The 15,254-nt window shown below is 37.3% G+C and overlaps 1 protein-coding gene across 26 annotated transcripts in view; it reads left to right on the plus strand.

The window, feature by feature from the left end:
* The window catches only part of DNTT (DNA nucleotidylexotransferase), a 229,108-nt gene that overhangs the window by 129,951 nt on the left and 83,903 nt on the right, over window positions 1-15,254 (plus strand). The window lies entirely within an intron of this gene.

The following is a 15,254-nucleotide window of genomic DNA, read 5'->3' on the forward strand; positions in this document are numbered from 1 at the left end:
ATTGTCTCATTGCTTCTTTCCAAGGAGTGATCTAAACCTTCACTCCATTTCAGCTGTCTCCATATGTGCTCATCAGGTCCAGATGCTGCTATAGCATCCTCAGTTCATATGGAAAACTGGGGAAATTATCAGGCTAATTAGCCATTTAGTCAGTTATCCTGTCTCCAGCAATTGTCAATACTAGATAATTCAGATGAAAACATAAAATCAATAATAGATAAATATGCTATCATGTGTCTAAAGAGGATGTTTCTTCACAAAATCAGGGATGATGTCAGTGTGTTCCTGCCTGTCTTTTATATTTTAAAAGTATTCAAGATATAAACTCATTTCCTCAAAATAATATGGTTGATGTTATTATCTGCACATTAATATGTGCTCTGTTTAATAGCTTTTTGGGTGTAACAAAAAATGGCACTAGGGAAAACCAAAGAATTTGAGGAATGCCAGTGTTATTTTTTGTATGCAGCAAAATTTGCCTGCTTGGTGTATGAGTGTGTATCCTCATATCTGCTGCTTTTAGTCAGAGCCCTGAGACTTTCAGAGATGAAAAATGGACACAGTTCTTTCATGAACGACATCAATCAGTATCATTTTTTCTTGACTATTTTTAGGCTTTATAACTGATATACCATTCAAATGTTTCTGGGGGGGAAAAAAAAGTGAGTTTCCATGTGTTTTTGACTGGATTAGCCAGGATGATTCACAGATAATTTATGAGTTTATGTTCACAGTATGCTCTGGAAAGAAAGATATTCTTGTCATCCCAAGTTTTCAAGTAAAGATCTGAGGCAGAGAAAGATTTAAGCTCTTAAACATTCATTGATTTCAAGGGCCCTGCATTTGCAGTGTCCAGCCTTAAGTTTCTTCTGTTGAGTATCTGCCTTGGAAAGTTGAAAAATACAAAGAAATGTGTATACCCATGTTGTGGGTCCCCAAGCCATCAGCTGTAACTGTAATTTATTCCCCAGACCTTCTACATGTCTGAGTCTCAATTTACATTTCCTCAGTTCCTCAGCTGTACTGCCCAAAACTGAAGAAATCGACCTAAAGAGAAGCAGAACTCAGAAAGTATCATAAGGCAGGAGTTCTTGACAAAGGCAAAGAAGAAAAACCAGCAAAACAAAACCCATACTGAATGAAACCCAAAACACCCAGACCAAATCTTCAGGGAAAATTTCAACTGTCTTGACCACAAAGTCCTTAATCTACGATTTCCATGTGTCAATTGAGGCACATGGTTTGGTCAGCTGTCCCTTTCAGGGAGGGACTTTGCTTTCAAATCTGTCCCCTTGCTCCCCAATATCTAGGTCTGCCATTTCTCATTTAATTGCAGACACAGCTAGCTTGCTTCCAAATTCTGGTTTTTTGCTGTAAACCACAGATGCACTGCAGATTTCAAACACAAGAAGTTGTGTTAATATGTTGACACAGCAGAATACTGCTCTTGTTTCTGCTGCAGTCTCAGAAATAACTAAGTTACATTAGCTGACTTTTTCCACACAGAAAGAAACTTCTAAGGCAGATATGCAATATGAAATATTTCAGACCAGGGAGCACTGAATTTTTAATCTGCTTAACCCAGGCTCTTTTTTCAAGTAGTATTATTCTAACAAGTGGGGAGATGACTCTCTGGCAAGCATACAAATATTGATAATCTAATGTGTTAAATTCAAATATATTTAAAAATATTTTTTACTTTACAATTTTGTATTAGGTTATTCCCACAAATGACAGTTTGAACAAAAACCTTCCACACTGCCACCCAGTGTGTACTAAGATCAGAAATGTGCAGAACACAGTAATGGAGTCTGTCTGTGAAATTTGATAGCCCACAGTGGAAGAGGAGACATTTGCAGTAAATTGCGTGGCTGCCAAGGTTGATTCATTTTTAGGGTCATCAGAGTAGAAAGCTTAAAATAAGTGATAAAAATAATCTGTAATTTTGCACAACGGAACATTTGCCCAGATTGCAAAATGTTGAGGGTTGGTTTATTGGTTATTTTTTGCATTAAAGTATGAAGAGCAGAGAATCTACTTTATTGTAATCCTAGTGCTTTTCTTTTAAAATTGTTTGACTTGTAGGGAACAATAAAAACATGGGTATTTTTTTCTGTACTGCCACATAAAATTGGAATGGAACATGAAAATTTGTATTTCATAAGTGTATTTCTCTTTCTGAGATGAAATCTTCCTTTCTTAAAGCTAAAAAAAATCAGGAAGCAGATATCCCTTGCGGGAGCTGCTCAAGATCCCTCAACACAAGCTTAATTAAGGTTAATTAGGCACCATATGTGAAAAGTGAAACACATCTTTTCCATATTTCTCTCCTGGTCTGCTGAAGAGAGGTCATCTTATGTCACTGGCTCTGTCCAGGCAGACAAACCTTCATGCACAGCTTTAACAGTCACTGGGGTAGAATCTGGGAGCTGGACCAAATCCTTTTTGCTTCATCCTTCTATTTTTATTAGTCTGTATGTGCGTAAGAAAATGGTATAGGAAGATCAGGAAGAGTCAAACTAATCCTTGATCCTGCAGAAGACCAAGTCTTTTCCTTAAAAAACCCTTGCCTGTCATCATTTAAAATTTTTCAAGTCCTTATAAGAAGTTAATAAAGCATGCCATAGCAAATATTATTTGCTCTTATTTAATTTCTCTTTGGTGGAATGTAACTGTACTTGTAAGAGAATGTCATTCATTACAAAAGAAAACAATTTCCTGATTTGCTCAACATTTCAATATATAATTCAGTATACTTTATTCTTCTGTATTAATATTTATCAGCTGTTTGGCCCAGATGCTTGCACTGTGGCCCACTGCTTGAAACATGATGGATGTCACAGAATCCCAGACTCCAGTGTTCAAAGGGTTGCAGCAGGAGAGAGTCCTGCTTACTTTAATGTATTTCCAAAGGGATTCTGCCAGGAACTGGGAGCATTAACACAGCAGTTAGGAATCAATTACATAGCTTTGCAGATGGGAACAAAAGGAAGAGAAATTTTCTCCGGGGACTTGTTACAAAGTTACACTGTGAAATTATTCCTCAGCCTTTATTTATTTTTTTTTTCTTTCTTTCTAGTGTGAATCTTTTTCATATATTTGTTGGTTTTGGAAGACAGTATGCAATTATCAAACTAATGATTTTTTCAGCTCTGTAATGAGAAGGGCATTTTGTAGATTTTCCTTTCATAAGAAAGTTGTGACAAAAAAAAAAAAGAAAATATGCCACCAATTATCTGTCAGCCTCTTTTACATAAAAAGATGAGTGTATGTCCAAATCTGTGTGTCTGTAGAACTGTGTACTAAAGGTATGGAAATTAGCACTTGTATATTCCAACCTGAGGTTTGTAGTTCGTGTGATTTACACCAGCTGGAGGTCAAACCTTACTGTGATCCCCACTCTTACAGAATAGAGTTCACTGATCAGTCACAAGGAAGAAAGAGAAGTTGTACATTCCCCATGTCTTATGGTACTATTGCTGTTACAAATGGCATGACATTTTTATGAATGGGCAAATAAAATTCTCACTGTAAAACTTTCCCTGTTCACAAATGAACAATATGCTCTCTATGAAAAAATAGAAATGGTTTTGAAAAAAAAAAAAAAGCCACCATTTTTCTGTGTGAAGCATAAGTCAGGTCAGCTGAACAGTAGGCTCTTCCTTGGAAAAATTAAAGTCCTTAGTCTCTAAACCAGGACATCAACAGTTGTTTTGACACTCCTCTGTGTTGGATTAGGAGGCAATTATCCCTTAACCCACACTAAAATTTTTTGGGTACAATGTGCATTGTCTCTGGACTGGTGGTGTGTGTACTAGGGCATTGTTGGCAAGTTTGGACAACATCCTATCAGCTTTTTACCTGGGTGAAATAGAGATCCAGCAGAAGATCTAAAGAAGATATAGCTCCAAAGCCTGTTTTATTCTGAATATCTGTTTTTTAGATTAGTAATTCTCGTATGTTTATAGAAAGATGCAAGAAATGTGTGATTTACTTTCTCTTTGTGTTTTATTATCTTGAAAAGTGATTTTTAAAGTGGCTGGCAAACCACAGGGTTTCTATTCTTAAGGGAGCTGTCCTTGTGGTATGAATGCCCTTTTTCTGTATCAGCAACCTGGAGTAAGATTCAGGAACTACAAAGGTTGTTGGTGGCTTTACCAACTCTGGTGCTCTTGGCTGGAGTAGAGTATCTTGTCATGCAGGATGGCCCTGTGGAGAGCATCTGAAGCTGGACTCTCTGTTAGTGGATTTTGGCTGCTCCAGGCCCATGGAGCCAATGAGCTCTGGGGACCCTGGCTCTGAAGTACTTAAAGTGACTTACTTGAGCTCAGGCTCCCAGCAGCCTGTCAGGCAGGATATTGAGATGATGTGCAAGCTGGCAGGAGCTCAAATAGGCTTAGGGGTTTTTTTAAAGAGCCTGGTAAACTAGATTCTATTGGATTGTGCCTTTTTTTCAGGGCAATATTTTGATAATTGCATAATTTTTATGGTACACCCAGGATAAGTGAGTAGGAAAATTCTAACAAAGTAAGATTCATTAGTGTTTTGCCGATTAGATCTGTATAAAAGGCAAGGTGATATTATTTTTGTGTGACTATACATGTGTTAGGTAGAAATACTGTTCTCTAGAACTCTCACTTCTCTGGAAATCCTGGGAAGTTGCATTCTAGTGATTATCAGCCAGCCAAATCCATATATCATATTTTTCAGGATAGCTTGCAGTGAGAAGATCCCAAACTTAGCTACAGAAGATGCTTGTGAAAGATCTACTCTTCTGTGCACAACTCAGCCCTACCAGTTACATTGTGGATGACTTTTCAAAATGCAGGATTTATCAACCTTTTTCACTATGGCTTCCTAACTAAGCTTCCTTATCTGAATTAATTAAAAAATAGCACAATTCCCAAATACTTCCGAATCCATAGGAAAGTAAACATATTTTTGTTTGTTTTTACATTTTGGTAACTATTTGGAAACTATTCCTTGGAGTTACAGTAATGAATGAGGTTTAAAACTCCCTTGCTGTGTGTCACAGAGGTTCAGCTGCAGTGGGGTTCCCTATTGCTCTTTCATTCAGAATATATTTATTTTTCTTGATGCTGTTTGCTGTTCAGCAGCTACCAGCGGCTGCATAAAATGCAGAACGAGCTCTGCATAAAACAGGAAATAACTTCAACTGTTCCATGCTAGAAATTCTGAGTGACATATTTCCTCAAATTGCTATCCTTTGGGCATGGAAGGGAGCATGGGAGAGTTGAGCTGAATGAGCAGTGGGATGGGGGTGGGCTGGATGCCTTAAACTGCTGCAGGTACTTTTCTCTGTTCCTGTTTCATGTCAGGAGATTTCTAAGGATGGCATGGGGAATAGTTTCATAGCTGGATTGTGGCCATGTAGAAAGTGTCTCTCTCCTGCATTTTATACACCACTCACCAATGAAAATTCTCAAACCAGGTGTGAGATTGGAGGATTGAATTTGTCTTGTAAATTCTGATTTATAACTTGTATAAAGCCATATATTTTCACAATATTCCAGAAAATCCCTTTCAAGTCCAATTATTGCTTTATGCAGTACATGGCAGCAAAAAGAAGTGATGTAAATAATTAGCATTGCTTATTTTTGTGAAAGAATAGATGGAGTTCTTGGGGTATAATAGATTAATTGAATTATTTGCATATGAATGTTCTTGCACTGACATTGTAGGTTGATTTTTTTTTGTAAGAGAAGGATCATGAGCTCAGTGTTATTTTGAAGAGTCATTGAGGCAGAAAGCAGTTATTAATTTTATGTCCTATGTAAATTTAAGATGGGAAATAGGTCCCTTAATGTTTTCTATTAGAGAAATATTGGAAAAAATATGACACTATTCAGATGACTGATTGATGATTGATGACACTTTTGCATTTAAAAGCCTTGTATGAATTTGAATGGCGTGAAATGTTATTTAGTTGTTGAATAACAAGAGAGGTGGTTTATATAACTGTTCTGAATAACAAACTCACAAGATGCTCTAAAAACTTCTTAGTGGGACCCAGCCTTTCAAGCCATTAAGTGCTGTGCAGTTACACTGAATATAGTAAGATTCTGTGATCCCAGATTTTTTAAGAAAGTTTACTTTTTCTTGGGCAACCATAATAAGCGTGAAAGGGGAAATTTATCCTGGGATTTCTTTCACACTGTGAATCTCACATCGCCTCAATTGTCACCACCAGTATTGCAGTGTCCTTCATGTGCCTGCATAGTGAATTCCTATCTACAAAAAACCTGACTGACTCTTCGGGCAGGGCTTGTCCTGCCTGCCTTAGCAGGTATCTGTAAAGCCCAAAGAAGGTGTGATTACAGCCCCAGTGTATGGCTATTTTATGGCAGCAGTGCTCTGGTGAGCTGGCTTCGGGGTATCTGAGTTCTGCTGCTGCCCATGTTTTGCCCAAGTAGCTGCTTCACAGACAACCTCTGTGTTTGCAGCAGGCAGCCCTTCAAGCCATGCCTGGCAACATCCTTGAGCCCCTGGCCTCCCTCATAATATTAAATTTTTTTCTGTGGCTGAGTCTGCATCTGTGTTGTGAGTTTTATTTCGAAACATGGCTTACCTGACAGTGACCATACTGGTGCAAAAAGTCATTTTCATATGTTCCTGTGGTGGCTTGGCTCAGAGGACAGAAACTGCTCTGAGGAAGCCAGACTGGTTGCAGGTGGTTGGGCAGTTACCTGTACTGCCAGAACTTTGTAAATATGGCTCCTAATAAAAAGCCAGCTTTGTTTTTCAAGCAGGTATTTTTTTCCTTTCACTGCCCAACACATTACTTCTCGAAAACTTTTATCATCAGGAAGAGCTGTCTATGATTTTCTAACTTCATTTTATTACATAAAGTTGTGTAATATACACAGTGTTTAATTGTGTATTCAGTAGTTACAGTCTCTAAGTCAGTTTTTTGGTATCATCTGAGAAAATCTACTCCACACTACCTTTCATTAAAAGAGATGCTTGCAGAAGTTTACTTGCACAGTTAAAGAGACATTTTTTATGATTCTGTAAAACTGGAAGTTTTAGTCTTATTTTGGCAGATGCTGCTCTAAAATTATAAAGTTATAATGGTGATATAATCAGCCTTGAGAACATCTTGATGAATTAAACATGCTGCAGCTGCAGAGTTTGCTTTAGACATCTGCAACAATGACTGGATTAAAGCTACAGTAAACATAAAGATCCAAAATTTATAATATTGATTTCCACTGTGCTCTCTACAACTACCTGAAAGGAAGTTGTAGCCACGTGGGGCTTGGTCTCTTCTCCAGGCAACAGTGACAGGGCAAGAGGACACAGTCTCAAGTTGCTTCAGGGGAGGTTTAGATTGGACATCAGGAAGAATTTCTTCACAGAAAGGGAGATTGGGCATTGGAATGAGCTGCACAGGGAAGTGATGGAGTCACTGTCCCTGGAGGTGTTTAAGGAAAGACTGGATGTGGCACTCGGTGCCAATGGTCTGGTTGACAAGGTAGTGTTGGGTCATAGGTTAGACTTGATGGTCTCAGAGGTCTTTTCCAACCTAATAGATTCTGTGATTCTAAGATTACTACAATTAAACACTGAGTGATTGTAAAGAGATGCACATACTTTCATTTATGTTTCAATTTTTCTCGCTCTCAGGAAAGTGGAAATTGCATATGTGATTTGGGTGATTTTTTCTTTTTGCACCTGGTCTATTTTTTAAAACGATCTACTTTTCTTACCTCTTGGTAAATTAAAAGATGATTATGCATTTCTTATGTGCTTAATTGTGCTTTTCCTTAGTGTTCTCTTAGCATTTTAAATGTTTCTCATACAGCATATGATTGGTCATTTTTACAAAGTTTGCATGTAATTCATGTGTATATTTAGCTAAACCTAATCTCTTTGCAACACCAAGCTGTACATCTAGCACAAAGATAAAAGTACCTAATTGTCATTTCCTATGCTTAGTGTGTTTTTTGAGCAGTTCAGTGAAACCTGTATTGCTAATGAAAAGACATCTCTCAAAATGCATAAGCAGGTGCTGATCCTGAATATTTTGACTATACCTTTTTACTAATTTTGATTTCTAGGGCAGTAGAGAACCAATAATTTTCAATTGTGTTAATTCAATTATTCAATCAGTATGCTGGGGTAAGTTATTGGATGGGGGGTAGGTTACTGAGTCTCATATTTTCTGTCAAAAGAAAGAAGAAATTAATTTGAGAAAAAGCTAGGTAGAGAGGAAGCTTGAAAAGGAAGCAGCTGAGGACCAGAGAGGAAAATGGCATAGGAAGTAGGAGTCAGAAGGGGATGGTGGGTGTACAAATTTGATAAGTACATGCAGAGGGGCTGGTAAAAGCAATGGGGAATGGAAAGGGTAGATTTAATTAGCAGCTCCGTTGTGGAAAGGAGTCTAGGTTGGTTGAAGAGACAACTGAAAAGGACCACAAAAATAGAATGACAGGGAAGAGATATAAGTGGAAGTTTGATGGACTGAAAAATAAATTAAATTCATCAGGCTAATGCTCTAAGCTGGCAACAAGAAGTAGGTGAGTGTTCTGCTGCCCCAAATATCCGAGTAAACCATGCATGTCTCACTTAACTCTGGATATGGTGTGAGAGCAGCCTAGAGCTACATTAGAAATCTGCAAGCAGACACCAACAACTTAGCATAGGGGAGTAGCAGACACAGGGAGCCAGAGCAGCTAGAGATTATAAAAGCTCGGTTTCCTAAGGCTGATTGATCCCACATTGGTCTGCACCTCAAGATTGTGTCAGTGCTGTCAGCAAATATTTGTTAGCCCTGTAGCACAGAACATTTCCTGCCTCGTGAACAAAGCCTAAGCATCTTACAGGATTTGAAGTAAGCAGCATTTCTTTGAAGAAATTAAGTCTCTATGCATAAACATAGGAAAATTGAATTAAGGTCAAAATTCAATCCACCACATTCTTAAATTGCATGTCTTTGATTTTGCAATACCAATAAAGTTCTTCGGTAGTGGTTTGTTTATAGTAATCCCATATGAATTACTCACAACAGAGTTTCATAGACTCCAGGATTTTGCTTTTTTCACATTTCATTCACTCTTACAAAGCTTTATAATGTAAAACACAAAAAATCCCCAACAGTATTTGACAAAGCAGCTGTAAATATCACAGACTTAAAGTAAAAAGTGTGTATAGCTAAAGTGAAAAAGGAAATAATCCCTGAGAATATTTTTAAGGACTCTGTGGTAGTACAGAGATTCTCAGAGAACTGCAGGGACAATAACTTTTTGATCTGTTTTTGTATACAACTGTGTGCTACTTAACAAGTTAAAATTTTTGCCTTTGTTGTCAGACAGGAAATTGCAAGTTTCCTTTCACTTTGTGTGCCCCAAACTAAAAACATTTTCGTCTGGATGGCAATGTATTGTGGAATTTTTTAATTTTTAAAATTGTAAGGGGAGATTGGAATGCATAACAATGTAGTGTTTTGCAACAAAGTAACCACAGATCTGTCATTTTAAACAGGCAATAGTTCCATTTTATGTACAATATGGTCTTGTTTACAAACTAAATTTTAGCAAGTTCTGTTAAGTCAACAGATAATGTTTTTTAATATTTTATTTTTCAAACTGTCAGTACTTCAGCACTGGTCTTTTTCTTTCTCTTTCATGAAAACTACTTGGAGTAAGTAGATTGCATGTAGAAAACGTGAAGATATTTTGTTACACTATGTTATGATATAGCTGGGTAAGTGCCTAAAATATTCTAATATTAGCCTTACTATTCTATTTTACTTGGTTAATTGACTTGTTACTGTTCAGAATTTAATATCAATAAACCTCTACCAAGAGCTAGAGATGAGTTTAAGAGAAACATTCCAGTCTGGTATTTCTGATTAAAAGCACAGGACAAGTCCAGTGGTAAAATGAAATGAGAATTTGTGATTATGGCTTCTATTACATTCAAAAATTATTCATGCCCAGAATTATTGGAATAAATTCCACTGCATTATTTTGCATCAGTACCATTACACATGATTTTGCCTGAGGGTATCAAGTCAATGGCTAGTGCTTGCAATACTGCTTTTTCAATCATGCTTTGTTATACTGTCATTTCAAAAAGTAATTCTTTCCCCCTCTGATTTATTTATCATCTTGTTTGTAGCTGGCTTAGGAACAGATTAGATTTTATTTTAAGGCAGGCATGCTGATGTGAATATTACTGCAGAAAATACCAGTTAAACCTTAAAATTACATATGGAGATAATATATTGTCAGAGAAACTTCAGGTTATTGCTACTGAAAACTGTTATGATACTGTCAAATGAAAAATGCACTGTGTCTGCAAATGTTGTGGGATATTATTATTGAATTTGTAAACATACTTCACATTTCTAGCACAATTAGTACTTCATCATTTATGTTCTACAATTATAAATTGTGCTGTTGGTAGTCTCATTCATAAACATAGCTTAAATAGTAAAATGTCTAATTACAAGTAAAGCAAAAATCACCAATAGCCAGTCTTAAAAACAAACCTCTTCAAAAAAACAAAGAAAAACATAGGGAAAAGCACAGAAGGAAAACCACTTGAAAGTTGCTAGTCATGTTGTTTAGGAAAGGACTAGAGGACAGATTGTCAGATGTTGTAACTATCCACAATGAAGAAACAATGCATGCTGACCATAATGAAGGCAAATTCTGATGGTTAATGACTGCACAGTTCTTTGGGGCTTGATTCTGTAAAGTTTTTTTCATCAAGCAATGTTTCATGTTGAGAATGTTGTCTGACACAGTACTGGTAGAATGAGCTGCTGTCCCTCTCAGCAGATAGCAATGTGAATATCAGGACCATGAAGAAGTTTCATTTTTCCATGGTACTTTCTGGCAGTGTTCATACTATGCAAGACAATCATTGAGTACAATTATTTGAAAGCTCTTACATAATGACAGGATTGTATGCATTTTTATATGGAAATTGCTTTACTTAGCCTTTTTTTCTTCCTTTCCACCCTCTCCATGTGTGAAGGTTACTGAGCACAGTGACTCTTGTTAGGACTTTTTCTACCTGATGATCAGCTGGAGATTTCAGAGAAGTAGCCACTATTTTACAGACCAGTGTTATGTTGTATTCCCATACTTTCATTGTCTATTGAAGGCACTCAACCTCCTGTCAGTCAGTGCACTGCAGGAATTTATGGATCTTCCATAAAGCTTTCTCTGCGGTTGCTTTACAAAATTCTGGGTCTGTAAGTGGTGTAAAATTGCAAAGCTATTTGTTATGCTGAGGCCCAGAGCAGATTTATGTTTTCCACTAAAGATGTACAACATTCATTCGTGTAAAGTTAACAGTAGCATAGAGAAGGAAGAGAAAATTGCTGGCTTGCAGGGCTCTGCCAGCTCTCAGTGCTTGCAGAGCCTGCTTTCACCTTGCTCATGGCAGGTCAGCAGAGAGGAATGGAGTGGGTTGTGATGCTGAAGGTAAAGCTGCCTGGCACAGCATGACAGACCTGAATGACAGCTGGAAACCCTGGTGCATGGGCTGCAGCTGTCATGGATAGATCAAAGAGATGCACCTTCATCTGTGAAAAAGAAATGGAATCATAGTCCCTGTGGCTTAACATGGATATCACTAAATTCTGATACTGATGTCAATAATTTTTGTTTGATGGTAGCTCTGGCCTCCTCTTAGTAATTTTAGTAAAAATCTCTCTCTGTTACCATATGTATTCCTTTTTGACATATAGCATATAAAACACAGCCCACTCTCCAGCTTAAGGTGATGCTCAGTGACTCAAGTTCCACATGGTAAGGGGAGAAAATAGCATTGATCTAGGTATTTAGGGAAGATTTTAAAGAAATATGCTTGGGAGTGGATAGCTTTCCCTCACATTATTTGTATTATTATAAGTCACGGAATAAATCAATATAAACCGAGTAATCTAGCTTGTGTTTAGATTAGTAAACTCAAATATAGACAAAAACCACATGATAATTAAGTCACCAAAATGCTTATTTTCCTTGAAATCAGTTGCTAGCTATTGTTATGAAGAGTTATTATGCATTTTCTGATAGGTTTCCTCAGACCTTGAGGCTTATACTTTTTAGAGCTCCTATCTGCACCAATTGACCAACAAATTCAGTCTGCAAAATATCACTCCAGAAAGCGATTGCTTTTTGATAAAGAGGAAGGTGGGAATGTCTTTTTGCAAGTAAACAACTTTTGAACAGGGAATAATTAACTTCAAGGGAAACACTTGAAGTTTTCAACATCCTTTTTCTCCCTTCCTTGCAGCTGCTCCTTTTGCTGAGTCACTTTCCAGGCACTTGCCTGCACCTTCCTCTCAGAAACCCACTAACCCACTTATCCATTCAGATGAAGAAAAACCAGGTTAAGCTTTTTATTCAACCTGCTGCAAGACCCTAACTAAGTCTTACCTAAGGCCCTAATAAGTTTATCTAAAGTACTGCTCTATTCTAGGTGCCCTTGTTTGCTTTTTCACTGGCTGGTGGTAGGAGTAAATTTGTGTGGTTTTGTAAATTTTGGCTTGAGTAAAATGCTCTGAATCATTATATATTAGATATTTTAGTCTGAGTTTGCATCTACCTGAATTCAGAAGTGTCTGAACTCAAATTCCACTGAAATTTTCTCTTCACTACTTTCTTCAGTTCAACCTCCCTGTTTGTTAGTGTGTTGGACTTATTCTCCATGTGGAAATTGCTGAACTGCAGAAGCTCATCAGCATGTTCAGTATGGTGAGAACTGTTAGCATGGGGGAGGCCCATGAGGAGGTCATTCAAGTCAGTCATTCAACAGCTCATCCATCCAGGTTTGGCTTCAGCCTTTTTCTACCCTGTTACTGTCACTCTCCATTCTGTCCTCTCCTGCATTTTTTTGGGTTTTCACTTATTTTTAGAAAATGTTAGTAGCATCTACATATTTATGATTCTAGGATAAGCCTAATTAAATTTGATGGGGATCAAGGATATATACAACTCAAAGTGTTTATTCTGGGACTTGCAATAACTTAATTGTCAGTAAATAGAATGTCCAATTAGTTGTGGCATGGAGTGAATTTGTATAATTTTTCATCAATCAGTCTGTATAATCTGATTACCTCTCTTCTGATTGACCTTTCTGGGGGAAGATGTAAGTGTGAAGCTAAAACAAACATATGCTCTGCCTGTCTGTCTTGTCTTCTCTTGGGTTTTCCTGACTCAGTTGCTTTGACAGTGGTCCTTGTACTTGTCACATCCAAGGATTCTTAGACATCTGCATTCAACACATTCAATGGTTGGCTTTGGAACTCAAGTTTCTGTTTTAAAATTATGCTTCTCTGGCTAGGGGAAGACTTTTTTATGACCTCTGTGTTTTCAAATTTACTTTTTGTTGTGAGCTAATGGAGGTTTTCAGGCTCATGAGGCAACTCAGGCTTCCCAGTGGAAAACAGCATTGAACTTGTATGATTTCCTAAGGCTTGTTTGCTAAAGTTCACCAAAAATCCAGGCAGCTCACTGTAATCAAATGGAAAAGCCTTTGGGATGTCTTTAATTTTGCACTGAGACTTTCCTTTTCTTCACACTGGATTTGTGTACTTTCAGTCACAGGTACCTTTAACTCTCAAAAATAGCAAGCAAATGCAATTATATAGGTAGAAAGCACTAGGTGGGTTTCTACACATTTTTAGCTTTGCAAAATTTTACCAGTTGATGGAACAACATATTTTTTTCTTCCTGGTCTCTTTGTTCTTTCTTTCTTTCTTTTCTTACCTTTCAGGTAGGCTTCATTTCTGTTTTTAAAGAATAATGTAGAGCAAACCCCAAAATTTTCTTGCAACTCTGATCATACAGTAAATGAAAATGTGACTACTTCAAGCTTCCAAATGTCTTATTTCTTTTCTCCTCAGTATTTTGTGGATTAAAAGAAGTTGCTTGAGGCTATTGTCACATATTACATTTAATATTAATATATCAAGGAAAAATTTTATGTTCAGCTAATTGTTTAAAAATATTTTAACAATGGTTCTTATAACATTCACAGAAATCCTCCCATAAAAGTGTCGGTTCTTTACACCTCTTCTAACTTGTTGGTTTTATTTCAGTATATGGTCATTTCAACATTTTCACAGATGAGAATTTAGTGCTCTACCCATTGATTGTTAGAACTTGATAAAACAGGACCACTGGCTATAGAAAATAGCTGCAGTCCATCTAATAACTGCAGGAAATGTTGAAGCAAAAATACTTCAGTGCATTGTTTTGTGGATATGTGATTGTACAGACTTCCTTGATGCAGTGCTCACACTGTCTCAGAAGCTGAATATTTTGGGCTTGGTATGCAGGAGTTTAGGTCAAAATAGTGCAAAATTCACAAAATAATGAAATATATACCCATACTGTCAGGAATACCCTATAAAAGGCTGATTTAGTTTCTGCAGTGCTGGTGTGACCCATGTGCCCTGGTGGTGCACCAACCCCTGACCTGGAGAACTGGCCCAGGGGCAGAGAACAGGTGGGGGAACACTCGGGTCAGGTAAACACACAGAACATTCCCACTGGCAATCATGTGGCAGACAGGATGCATTACCTAAGTTTCTGCCTTCACAATTCTTTCTGTAAGCCCCTTTTGTTAATTATTTTTTCAAGAATGCAAATGCTGTTTGAGCAAATGGGATCAGAGAAAAAGGGAGTGTGACCAATTTAATAGCTTTGTACTTTTTAGTCTGATAAGCCGTTGAGGTACATTCTATCAATTGTGGGTCTGACATTATGGTGCACTGCTTCACTGAATGCCATGGCCTTTCATACCTAAAGAAGCTGTTGCAAGGAATGTAAGCAGCATCATCTTTTCATTTGTCCCAATTATCTTTAATTAAAACTCTTCAACTGACTTGACATAAGTGAGGACTTGTGAAGATGTCACTAAAGTGACAAATACATGTGTAAGAAATTTAAGGTGCATTGTGGTATCATCGACTATGTCTGATTAAGCAAGTCCTATTGCTATCATCATTCATCTACAACTGACTTTACCCATAAATCTTATTTTTAGAACGGACTCTGTCCAAGCACAATGAACAATTAAGTTCCAAGTTTGCAAATGACAGTCCGTCCTCTTCTTTTCTGTTGTTCATTTATCATAGTCTTGCTTACAGCCACTGTGATAATTTGAGATGTAAAGTGATGGGGGTTTAGACTGCTTGGTATTTATCATTCAGTGTACTGGTAGAACTACAAAGTTAGACATGATCATATTGTCATTATATCTCCACTTTA

This window comes from Haemorhous mexicanus, chromosome 7 (genome assembly GCF_027477595.1).
Source record: "Haemorhous mexicanus isolate bHaeMex1 chromosome 7, bHaeMex1.pri, whole genome shotgun sequence".
In the NCBI taxonomy this organism is placed as follows: Eukaryota; Metazoa; Chordata; class Aves; order Passeriformes; family Fringillidae; genus Haemorhous; species Haemorhous mexicanus.